The sequence below is a fragment of the Metopolophium dirhodum genome, chromosome 2, assembly GCF_019925205.1.
Source record: "Metopolophium dirhodum isolate CAU chromosome 2, ASM1992520v1, whole genome shotgun sequence".
In the NCBI taxonomy this organism is placed as follows: Eukaryota; Metazoa; Arthropoda; class Insecta; order Hemiptera; family Aphididae; genus Metopolophium; species Metopolophium dirhodum.
In genome coordinates, this window is record NC_083561.1 from 4689936 (window position 1) to 4704022 (window position 14087).

The 14087-nt window shown below is 29.9% G+C and overlaps 1 protein-coding gene across 1 annotated transcript in view; it reads left to right on the forward strand.

The window, feature by feature from the left end:
- The first annotated feature begins 230 nt into the window (after nucleotides 1–230).
- LOC132937919 (unconventional myosin-XV) overlaps nucleotides 231–14087 on the forward strand; it is a 57185-nt gene continuing 43328 nt past the window's right edge. Inside the window, exon 1 of the mRNA XM_061004529.1 lies at nucleotides 231–552. The gene's annotated coding sequence lies outside the window, so the exon portion shown is untranslated. The remainder of the gene's footprint in view (nucleotides 553–14087) is intronic.

Consider the following 14087-nt stretch of genomic DNA (forward strand, 5'->3'; position numbering starts at 1 on the left):
ACTATGGTAATAAAATAAAATTATGATTATCATAAATAGCCTATAAGATATTATTTTCGATGTTAAATAAAAAAAAAATTCTTATGATCAAATTGCATATTTCTACGATGTTATTGTAGTATAATGTTATATTATCTGCCCTCTCCCATCCGTGGCAATTCCGTTGGCTGCACTGTGGCGAGTACGTGAAACGATCTCACTCCGGTCGGACAGGTAGGTAGGATCAAACAGGTATGGTGAGCAGCAGCAGCAGCTATCAACGTGATACTGCCACGCTACACCAGATCCAAAACAATAACACTGCCCAGTCAGGCATAAGGCGATTCTTGCGGCCAATACTTACGCGAGTGCGTTCGTTTGAGAATACAGTCGAAAATATTATTTTGTGATTACCGATTTTGTTCATCGAATGTTTTTCTCTTGAGTGTTATTTATTGTTTATTTTCGTCCCGTTAGTTAAGTTTTAAGTGTAGTACGATAGTATAGTGAGTGTGTGATGCATACCATCCGAGTCGTCGAGAGCCGCAGGTGACAATATATTATATTCAACAGGTGAGTCTGAACAAAAAGATTTTTTTTTATTTCTACGTTGCGCGGAATGCTATATAATCGATAAGATTTATCTTTCACGAATAAAATAATGACATTATAGACCTTTTTTTGAAATGAAATACCTAACTGCAGTCTGGAAAATGTTACTTTTAATAGAACTTTATAGAATTATTCTTTGATATACTCAATTGAAGCTCTATTATATATATATATATATGTAAAACCTATCCCTGGTAACCAGCGGTAACGTACTATTGAGAGTTCTGAAAATTGATAATGTCAAATAACATTAATGAAACGTTTTCGTTCACGTCTCACGATTACGAAAAACTCGATTCTAGAGCGGGTTCATACGTATAGGTATTAAAGATTTTAATGCGCGGTCACGAACACTGTGCACAGTGTTTTTTGCTGTCATAAATTATCATTGACATTTTAAAAATAATAATTTCAATTATTTCTGCCAATCTATAGATTTTTTTGTGGCGCACGTATAAACAATGGTTTAAGATTCTGAGAATCTGGGAGGATTTTTGTTTGTTTTTAAATTTAAAGACGCTCCGATTAATCCCAGTATCTTACTTTTTTTATATTCTTGGTTTCTTCATCAGTTAAAGGAGGATTACTTTTTATTGATTAAATTTAATTCGATAGTTTTCGTTTTATTTTAGATTTTTCCGAGGATTTTTCTTACCTATCTTATACAATAACCACAATCAGACCGAAATGTTCTTTCCTTATAAATTATTGTTTGAAACCTCATTATTTTTACACGTATAGGGTCAATATTTATTTAATTCTCACTAAATTCAATAGGTAAAATTCGTAACATTTAAATGTCGATGTTAATTTCCCACGGTAAAAAAAAATATTATGCTGGTAGGTAATTAGCTAATGAATTATAATTTTACATCACGTTAGTTATATTTAAATAAATAAATGATCGCAATAATTAGATTTTAAAGTTTAATTTCAATTAAATGATTTTATAATATTCAGGAAAATAGCCCAATAGTAGTTAAGAATTAATGCCGTTTTAATAGTAATAAATTTTTAATTGTTTAGAAACAAAAATAATGACCAATTAATAGATGTTTAAAAGACTTTAAAACTCGATAAATAGATTTTATAAACATAGAATAATAATAAATGTGTAATGAAAATAATAATAATAATAATAGATTGTATTTAAATTTAATAGAAAGAATATTAATTGATGGATATATTTATACCAGAATTAAGAATAAAAATTGATATACCTACCTAAATATATTCATAATTATTACAATGCATAGATGAGTGGAAAACTAATGAACTTTGAAGAAAAATTAATCGATATTTTGAATAGTGCTCATTATTGGTTCTCAAAATCATTATAGCAATAAAAATATAAATATATTATGGTATGTTCCGATGTTCCATTCATGATAGAAATTAGAATACGAGTAGAAATGCAATTGTATAAATTAATCTCAAAAACATATACTTATACTAAATTAGCTGACCTTGATGGACTAATATTTTTTGTAAGTAAACATCTTTTGTATTTACTAAAACCTCATTACCCACACGGCCGTACACATGTTGTAACTCTTAAAACAAATTTTATTTTCTTGACGTTTTGCATTTAAAAATATATAAAACTATAAAAGTTAACTTAGGTGTAGGAGGCATGTCGTATGTAAAATGTATTTTCATATATTATACAAATTGTAATTAAATTAACATTAACCTTACCTACTCTAAAAGTGCAATTTTCTATGGTACCTACGTAAAGATTATTTATAGGTGTACTTGCGTGATTGCTTAATATTAATTATGCAGGTGCATGGCAATTTTTTAATCAGAATACACTCAAAGGCTTATACATCTATTGAAATAATTTAAATTATTGGATAATGTAATTATAATAACCAATATATAAGATTCTAATTCAAAGCAAGTTCTCGAATCCAGCTACCTAGTATAATATCTAATATATATAATATATATATATATATATATATATATATGCTATATTGCTATAATATTAAGTTACATTAATAAATTGCCGTTCTTTGTTGGTATTAACTAATATGTAATAACAAATTAATATAATATATTTGAATATTTCAAGACACGTTTATGGATTATAATAATTTAATTATTATAAATGTATTCTATTCTTCTCCAGACAACTGTAAATAATATTGATTGACGTCGACGTACTCATAAATTTTAATAATTATGACAATTAAATTGTATGAGTTACAATAAATATTAACCGTCAATTGCATTGGTATAAATCATTATGAAAAGTTATATTATGCAAAATAAAACTAACAATAATAATTGAGGTATGGTTTATTTGGCGCTGGTCTCAATAGTAGTATTAGAACTACATAATATTAAAATAATCGGTTTCGAATGAAGTATAATAGGAGAGAAAATACGAACATGATATAAATTGATAACATTAGTTGTAAACATGAACATTGTATAGGTGGGTACGTGACTGCGGTGGGAATAAAATATAATTTGTTTTATGGAAACGGCGAAATGGAATTCGTCCCGGTTTTGAAAACTTTTACTAAAGATCAAAATATGGTTCGATTGATAACGCGTTATATACAATATACCTACATATAATAAAATTGAATCAACTAGTAGTTCTGCGTCGCAACTATTTTGCTGTGTATTAATAATTATTATTATTATTATAATCATTGATAGTACACCTATAGATAGGTATTATAATGTTATATTATTATATCGGAATGTTATTTCGTTTCTAGTGGAGGTACGGTATTGGTTTTTTTTCTCGTTTTCACGATATTCCCCGATAATCGTTGTAGCGTTTAATTACGTACCTGCCTTTGTCGAGCCGCTCGGCATTCTGATAGTCTGATTGAATTATCAACGCTTATTTGACGAACGGCGGAGTGTCGCATTCTGTGCGATTGATTTAGGTCGTCTGGCCTAACGACCGAACATCAATTCACGCGACTCCCAATTATTATAAGCCACCCGCGGGGCCATCGATCATCCACCAAGCATAGGTTATAATAATAATAATAATAATAATTATAATAATATTATATCGCATATTATACCTTTAGGGGAGAACGCGCCTTTTTGTACGTGCTGGATTGTCTGTATGTTAGTGTGTGCCTACATAATATATTAAGCGTCGCGGCGCACAATGGGCTCATACGGTCCCGTAATGCTCGTGTTCCGAATGACAATTACTTATTATTATTATTATTATTAGTAGTAGTAGTAGTAGTAGGTAGGTTAGACTGTGAAGGTATAGTGCATTGGACTCTGTATCGCTTCTTGTGTTTCCGTGCTGCGTTCGGTCGTCCTCGATACGACGATAATATTATTTGCGGGGAAGCGTTGTCAGCGGCGGCGGGCGGGCACGTCGCAATCGCCGGCGTATTATATAGGTGTAATATATAGGCGTAGGTCAAGTGCATAATATAATACTAAAAAATGCATACCGGACGTCGTCGACAATAATGCGCTGTGCGTGTGCCGACCGGCGGGAGAGGAAGCACGTCGATCGCCATTATTCCGACGGAAAAATATCCCGCAGTCCCGCAGTCTTTGATTACGTCTCTCTTCGTTTTTTTTTTTTTTTTATATCTCTCCTCCGTTTTCCGCCCGTTTTCCATTTTATTTCGTCGTAATTTGTTCGCCGCCAAGCTGCTGCAGCCCTGCAAGCGTGCACGTACATTTTTAACTGTACACGGACGGTCGCAATCCGTTGGTCGTCTGCGGAATTCCGACGACGTCTCCGAGCTGCACGTCATAATGCATTGTACATAGATAGAGGTATTATACGCGAGTATATTTAAAATATATTATAATATTATGTGGGTGCGTGGTAAATAGTGATCGAATTTTTTCTCGTCGGAATTCAATACACCGCAAAATCAGTCCCCGCGATTGGCGCTAGTCCACTGATTCCCTTCGTCAAAATAATAACGACGACGTACAAATGTCAAATCATCTAGACCCAGACGATGAACGGATTCATCGAGCGGAAAACGTGCAACCGAAATTCTTACCGCGGTATTCTACTGTATCCACCAGTCGGGTTATGCGCCGATAGGAAGTGTCTTCGTGCCGTTAAGGTTTATCTACTGATTTTTACAGTATTTTTATCGTCAGAGTTCATTAAACCGCGAAATAAGTCTCTGCGATTGGCGTGAGTCCAGTGATTCACAATTAAATCATCTGGATCCCGACGAACGGATTCGTCATGCGGTAAACGTGCAAATGAAATTTTTACCGCGGCAGCATTTTAATTTATTTACCAGAAGGGTTAATAGGTACTATTACACTATAACCACGTTAAAATTGTAGACCGCGGTGGTCCATGGTGTATTATTTTCAGTCGGCTTAAAACTTTATAACTGTATAGTATATTTAGATGTGCATATATGTATCCAGATGTAATTTTGGTTTATGAATCATTATTAATTGATCAACAGTTGGTTGTAGTGTGTGGTAACGTGTTAACTAAATTTTGTTACAAGTAAATTCGGCTAATCAGATTTATCGATTCAACACGGTCTGCCAAGGAATACGGCGATAGTGTAAACCGTATATACCTTAAATAGTGAGTAGCTTTAGGCACAGAGCAATTAATGTCTTCGTGCTGATGAAGCTTATATCTACCCACAATACCCGTGCCGTATACCTACATCCATCCGTCGCCCGTGTTACCTATACCCATATATAAGAGTCTTAGCGATCTATGACCGACGAAGCCGATCACGACTAATACATTAATTAGTGAACGTCTGTATTGGTATGCGACGTGTACTATTGTAAAACCATCTTTATGAACCACTGCGCTAAATTGTACATGACCTATGCATTATGTATACATAAAAATGTTAACAGTTAGATACGCATAATATTATTGCACGCGTGCAAGCCAAAAAATGAAACGTTGTAATATCATCGTCGTGATAATGCGATATATTTATGTCATGATTATAATAATATATGGTATAACCTATATAATATATTATACTGTGGTTCACCGACTAAGTATGCTCAACTCAATTTTTCCATATTCTGAATTTTGGAATTTTCAAGAATATTTGAGGACCATACTTTCAAATACTTAGATTTCTTATACTTATATTTTTTTTTTCAAATGAAAACCGACCTCATTTACTTTAAATTGTTAGGCTGCAGATGACATTGTTTAACATTTTGATGTATTTCAATCAAATTTTGAGTGAGTAGTTTTTGAGTTATTAAATTGTGACACTAAGTATAAGTCCTTAGTCTTGGGTACATAGTCCTTAAAAATGGTTTTACAAAAATTTAAAATTAATGTTATATTAAATTTAGTACATAATATTATACTTGGACAATTTTTATATTTTTTACAAATTATAAAATGTTAATAAATAAATTTCAAATATTACATTTTATAGCCCTCTATTCCAAACTTATTATAATCCACCTCTTATCCTTACTCCTTAGTACACGAAGTTAAATAATTATAAAAAACTACTCGTTTGAATTTCGATTTTGTTGCTTCAATATTTTCCAAAAAGTAAAAGATTTTATACAAAATTAATGGTAGTATTCATTAAAAAAAAAAAAAGTTGCTGTCGTCACATGGTAATCCTTATAAATAGGTAGTATACAAAAATCTAAGTACCTATTTGAAAATCAGAATTTCAATAAATTTATTATGAAAGGAAAAATAGGGGTGTGCCGGTGAACATAAGTACTTGGTGAATCGCCATGCTTAAACATTTATTGATTATCGTAGTATCGTCTATTCGTCTCTATAATATACGGATGAGTCATTTACAAAGATTTGCACACTTCTCTACCTATGCATTATAATGATCTCACGATATATACTAGTTTCACTTAGCGTTTTAAAATATAATGTTATTCATGTTCGTGCGAATAACGAATGAAAACTCGAACATTTTCAATTTACAATGTCGTAAATGTTTTACATTAAATTGAATTACTAATGAATTTGTTTAATGAACGCACCGTATTCAGTAAAAACATGACTTTTCATTTCTATACAATACCTAATGATTTATAATATGTAATATATTATTATATTATATAGTTGATGTATATAAATCACAGCATACTATAGGTACCTACATACGTACTTTTTATGAAAATACTTATAATTTTAATTTTATTAATTTTTCCTTAATTTGATTGTTTCAAACTTAATATGTGTGTGATTATAAAGTACCGAATTATACATATCAGTTATGCCTTCACTTTTAGTGATTTCCTGTTCCTGCAAGTGTTCACACTTTCACAGAATAATACCTACCGTAATATATTATGGTAAATAAATATCGTTTAGTAGATTTTAGAATAGTATTAATTTCTCTTACGACTCATTATAAATGTTAAAATATACTATTTAACATAAAGTGTACATCAGTATTAATAAGCTACAGTTTAAATATAAACCATAATATTATGCAAGGTTATTAATTAATTTCGTTTACTTTGTCTTATGCATATTTCGTTATGTAATATTAATTGATGAAATAATTTTGGGTAAATTTCAGAAAATTATACTATATTCGAATGAGATTATTATTTTTAAATAAACGCCAATGAACAATATTCAATGTATTTGATCTAAATTGTACATTTTAATCGTGGTATTAATTATTATTCGATGATATTTCCAAGTATTATTCAGACAGGTGCTGCCTGTAGAGTGTAGACTATAGTTATATAAATGCAAATTAAAATAATATTTAAGTTGATTCGATACAGAAGTTATATAAAAAGTTTTTAGACTATATAATTAGGTTTTAATATGATTGTATAAGGCATAAGGTAATGATATGGTATATTATAATAGTATATTTTTACTTTCAGCGAAATAATAATCGTGTGATTTATTTAGGATAATAGCTGGGAAATATTAAATAAAACACTAATTTAGTTTACCGTGACAGTAAAAAAAACTCAGTAGCTTTAATAAACAAAATAATAAACCCTTGTTTATTACTTTCTACAAATGAAATATCTATATTAAACCGTAATATAGTCCAATGTACCTAACTACCTAGGTACTAAATTTGTCAAGTCTTATTTGTATCCACTTTTAAAGTATTGAAATTATATAAAAAAATTTTTAGAACGAATGTCATCGTTCAGTAACTAAATCAATAGGTTATAATGTATCACTATTTTTATTTTTATCAAATAATCGGTAAACCGTACCGCGTACACTTACCTATTACAGAAAATTGAGGGGAAATTTATAATAATCAGAATATGATATAATATTAAAACGACAACTTTAATTTAGTGCAAACAAATTGTTCAGACATTAATTTTCTTTCACTTTAGTCAATAAATACTGCTTAATTTTCATAAAGTATAATAGATAATATGAATATATAATTTTCTAAAATTCGTTCCATTGTTTTGAATGTTATTTCATCTGTAGTATGTTTCATTATTGGAACTTGCATACCACTAGAAAATATTTAAAAATATTACTTTTTCTGTATAATAGTCCAACAATTTTATTTTTTAGGGATACAATGTAAGTACGCTATTTTGTTATTATTTATTCTAGATAATATATAGGTAGTTATAACTTATAAACAATAATTTTGTACAGCATACCTATCTTAAGGGTCCCGGTGCCAGTTTTTCAAGTTTTCCACAATTTAATATTTTAGTTGCCCTCTCAATTATAAGACTTTCCACTTATCTACTACCCGATACCTATTTAGGGGGGATTGATAGGGAGTATTATATCGATAAAAAATGACTTTACGTGAATAACTCTCGAGCTTTGTAGAATTGTCAGATTTTGATGACTATTTTTTTATCTGAAAGAAGAAGACTTCCTACAGCCGGCATCGATCTCCGATTTTATATTTTATTTCAAATAGTTGTATTAAAAAAATTGTAAAAAATGTTTTTTATAATCTATTTTTTTAGACATATTATAAAGTTTAAGAATAAAATATTGATAAATGCCAAATGGGCTGTAGAATATTCCCCTCTAGCAATTAAAAAAAATATATGAAATTTGGTTGATTCTACAATGCGGTATCGTTATTCCTGCTGAGTGTATTTTTGACGACAAAATGGCATCGGCACCGGGCGCCTTAAGACACGCATGTATTATATTGTACTCAGTATTACTCAATGGCTTGGTCACATATGGTATTTAATAATAGCAAAATATTTAGTTAAAACGTTTCTGACAAGATTTCAGACGTAATATATTCTTTATTTTATAGCTACTTAAATATTAATCTTATTTGCTTGAATTAGGTATTTATTATTGTTTAAAATTTTTCATTATTCACAAAATAAACGTAAGTATAAACAGATACTATCAATTTAAATTTAAGACCCACAATTACCATTTTACAGTGATATTATACTAATACCTATTCTTTATTTAAAAAAAAAATAATAAGTAAAACATTCTTGTTGGTGATTGCCAATAATGTTACAATAAAATTTGACAAGTGACAACGATATAGAATAGTAAACGTAAATTACCCGTTTCAGTACGAGTACGACCAATATCTATTATATTATGTTGAAATCTTGAATTGATCAATTTGTTATAAAATTAATAATCACCATATTATTATACCCTATATTATGAGTGTCACATTTTTCATAGTTTATTTATGACCACAACTTAGATTTCTTTAATATATTTAGTTATAAATAGTTATGTATCGTTGATTGATATTTAGATGTTTTAAATGTTTCATTTTGGGTAGTTACATTTCCAATACATGTGAACCGAATTTTTAAATTATACCTAATTATTAGGTGAAAAATTGTATATTATGTAGTATATAAAAGTATGGTAGGTATTAACTGCTTATAAGCTATACTCTTATGTCCGTATTTACTACCTTATTCATGTTCTTGTATAAGAAGTTTTATACAACTAGTTATGAACTACATACCAGTAATAATTAAGATACATTAGTAATAAGCAAAAAAATAAAAATATAACTATACAATTATTATTAGTAAAAACTATTGTAAAACAATTCAATACGAAATACCTGCTATTATTTGCATCTAAGTACAGCGTGTTAAAGTATTGAATAAAAGATATGATTCGTTTCAGGTAGTAAATTTATATTTTTTTTTCTCGTAAATTGTCTATTGGCACCGTGTAATAATATTATAATATTTTGTAAAATCGATTTTTAAAAACGTTTATGTTTTTCTTTATAGTAATTTTACATGATAAACCCACCGGTAAGTGGTAATACATTAATGCAATATAACAGTATACCTATCTAGTATCTAATAATCATCATCATTTGTGACGTGTGTCGATTGGTATTTGATTACACTTTGAGTTTATGTAAACCACGTTTATTAATTATTGGCCCAAGTTTATAGGTAACCATAATATAATTTTGTGCAGTGCATAGGCGTACATTACCACTACATTAATGTATATTGTATTATTATTGTGTGCATTATTGCACTACTATGAGGTCAATTGGTTCTACGGTATTAGATTGTGCTGCATTATGAATGTTATTCAGCGCCCTTCAAACTTGAAAATATTTGCAAACAACTTAGTATTATGCATGTACCGATACACATATCACTATAACACTGTCTTAACATTAATTCATTTATTTAGCCACATTCATTTTTAAAACAGTCCTACCTAATATGCGTGTATATGACAAAACACATTGTTTTCATTTAGCAATGAAATTATAACTTATATTAACATATAGTTTAAGTAAAAAAAAAAAAAAAAATGTGGAAATAAAATAAAAGGAATAGTTATGATCTTACTGTACCTACCTAATATTTACATGACCGCTTTTTTCTACAATCGTGTTATAAAGGTGGTACTTACGTAGGTATATTATATATTTTACGCAATACATAAATAATATATAATTATATTCGAGAAGGATACTATAAGATTTTTACAAAAAAATCGTGTTGTAACTCATAAGTAGGTAGGTAGGTACTCCAAATTACACAAGTATGATTTTTTTAAAAAAAACTCAAAAATGTATGGGAAAATCGGTATTCTTATTTTAAAAGATTCGCCCCGCAACATTATACGTGTTGTGTTTAATTTTTGCATCAACAAAGTTTCTCTCGCCAGAAGAAAGAGTCTTTGATAGTTGTTTTTTTTTATATATATTTTGTATTTTTACGTCTCCAATAAATCGTAAAAACTATTGCAATGCAATCCATTATCAAGGTTAAGGCCGCTCCGGGTTTTTAAACATCCTATACAATATTGTAATATAGGTAGGTACGTAACGGAATTCGAACGATTCGCATCCAACTACACTCGGTGGTTCGTATATTAATAATCATTAAGCGGTCTGTCGCCATATTATTACTATGCACAGGCCGCAACTACAAGAGTAGCGTATATAACGGTTCGGAGATGTCCCAAGAGCCGGCGCGAGTCGACGGCGACGGCGGCTGGAAATTCTTTTAATATTTTTACACTCCTCGTGAAAGGAATGTCGCTATTGATAAGTATAAAAAAAAAATAATAATAATAATAATAAATAAAATAAAAAAAACCGGTTCCACAAGTGCACGCTGCTGCTGTTGCTGCTGCCGCCGCTGCCGCTGCTCTCTCGTCGCTGCCCGAGCCTACTAACCTTGTTTATTAATGTTCGTGAGTGTATCCATGCAGCCGCCGCCGCCGCGGTGTGTCAGCCTCGCCAAACCGGCAATTATTCCGAAATCGAAAGGGAGAAATTTCTCAAGTACGCCGGTGCGAGTATTGGTGTGTGCGTTTTTTTTTTTTTTTTTGACCGCTGTTTCTTTCTTTTATCGGCTTTTACTTTCTAGTTGCTACAGCCCCGAGGCTTGTTATAGCTGCGTAAAAGTTTTCGTGAATTCCTTTGAGTTATGTTTGCTTTTAATTTAAAGTCTAATTTTCCAAATTCTCGTTCTATTAAAAAAAAAAAAAATAACACATTTTCGAAATAAACCGACAACGTTATTTGATTTGTAGACCTTTTTGCTATAATTCTATTCATTTTTCAGAGTAATTGCATTCAACACTCTCTCTCTCTCTATATATATATAATATAATACTCATTCAAATAAAAAACTAATAAAAAACTATTTTGTATTTCAAAAATAATTTTATAAAAAGTATCTGAATCTTACCTAATAATAAAACTGTTGTGCTGTTATACATATTGTGTATGTATAAAGGTACATGTTATTATTTTCAAATTAAAGTTTTCCGAAAACTATTTGTTGTTATATTTGATGCTAATAATTATATACCCTGCATTTAATATTTTACTATTTCATCGATATTAAATTATATTTAATTTTGTTTTTCATTTACGAAAACACGGGTTATTGAATTTTACGTTTATGGAATTTTCTTTTTTCCCTTATTTAATGTCTATTCGTTGAAATATTAATAATAATTTGCATAATATTATACCATACCAGGAAGTAGTTTGATATGTCGGAAAAACAAGTACAAAAATTGTATGTTCACATTATATTATATTAATGTGCAATATAGGTAATATACTGGCAGTACGCAGTAATATAAATCGGATTAAATTTAGATAATACCTATGCCTACCTGTAATATGATACCGACGCCTAAATTGATAATATTTCGAACAGAGATGGAGAAAAAAAAAACAAAATTAGCTGTAACAGATGATTATAATCGTAACATGAAAATAACGACACGTCATAATATATATATAGGTACCGCGGGTACCGTGTATACACTTCCAAATTCTTTATTTAGGGCCGTCCGATGGAATCCATGGTACTACGGTAGGTATTAGGCAACAGCTGCAGGGAATGGAACTATAATAAAATTAATGGCCCATTGTGGTGTTTCGATACTGTATACATATATATATATATATACGTATGACTATTATGATAAAAATTTATATTTCGGGTTTTTTTTTTTTTTAAAACGTCTCGTACGAAACACAATCTCGATGCAGTGGTGCAGTGTAATAGCGCCGACGATGATAAAAAAAAATGCACAACTGCAAGAAGGAACTGGTGGCTGCAGTACACCGCAACGACGAACGTTATTGTTTCGCAAGATCGAAAACTCCGTTCAAAACCCATAATGATATTATGTGTGTGTGTGTGTGTATAATATTACAATGTACATTATGATCTTTGACATTTTGCAATAACACATAAATCAGTGCGTTGGCACACACGCGATTGTTGTGCGGAGGCGTTTGTTTTTTATTTGGTTTTTTTTTCTCCTACTCGATCGCGATTCGTGCAGCCAGCAACACCCGTGTAAATACCTTCCGATGTGTTTTATTGCAAATACAATTTCAAATGTTTTTACGTCCCCGCAGTAGTCTGGCGTGCCTGTGTTTTCGACAAAATTCACTCGAGAGCGTTATAGTCAGCGGCTCGCCGTTTATAGGGACGTGAAGCGATAAACATTCGTTTGATTTCAATTGAATTATATCGATACAAAAGCGCACCTCATTCGATTTAAGCGTAGGTATAGGCACACATAACATCGCACTTTATTATGAGCACTAAGACTTTCTAAGTTAGGAATTATTTTTACATTTTACAGATATATATTTTAATGATAAAAACATAAAGATATTATGTTTTTCAGTAGAAAATGATCTCCGTATTTTACAACTAAAATAAACGTATGTTTGGTCGTAAATTACAAAGATAAAAATATTATTTTTATTTATTCTATTGTGTTGACTCGTAAGTAGAAGAAATATTTTCGAGAAATGATTTTTAATCAGTGTTTTATGACGCAATAAACTTGTAAAATTTGAACTTAACCCTTTTTCTGTTTTCCCGATGATTGACAAACTTTTTCTTTTTCGTAATCAGTAGAAAGTTTTTTTCCAAGTCAAATCGATCGTTTCGCCCTTCAACCACATTATTTGTTCAATGACCGTCATTCCATACTATTTTCAAATACACTGAATTTATATACGTATGAAAAAATAATAGAATATTATATATATATTATGATTAATATGATAATACGCTCTTATTTCATAACTACTAACTAGACATCGTTATAGTTTCCTTTTTCCGTCAAAAATAATATTTTCTCTTTTTTTGTCACAAAAAAAAAAATGAGTACGGTTAAATTCGATCATAAAAACACGAATTTTATGACATTTAATGATGTTATCTTTCATTGAAAACATTGTCCGTATAAGCAAATATCTATATTTCATAACGAAATTAATATTTTTAGGTACTATTTTTTTTACGTGTGCTAGACAAATATATTTAATATTATTTAAACATACCATCACTATAAACTTTATCGATTTTATATAATATTATATGGTGTCAGTAAGTAATAAAATTATTCATGAAATATATGTTTTTACAATATATACATTCAACCTTTATTATTATAGAAAGAAAATGGGTTGAAAATGGCTGAATGATATTTAAATATATGAATAATATCTACATACACATGCATTTAATGTTTTTATAGATTTAAATTTTCTAAGAAGTAATTTATTTTGAAAAAC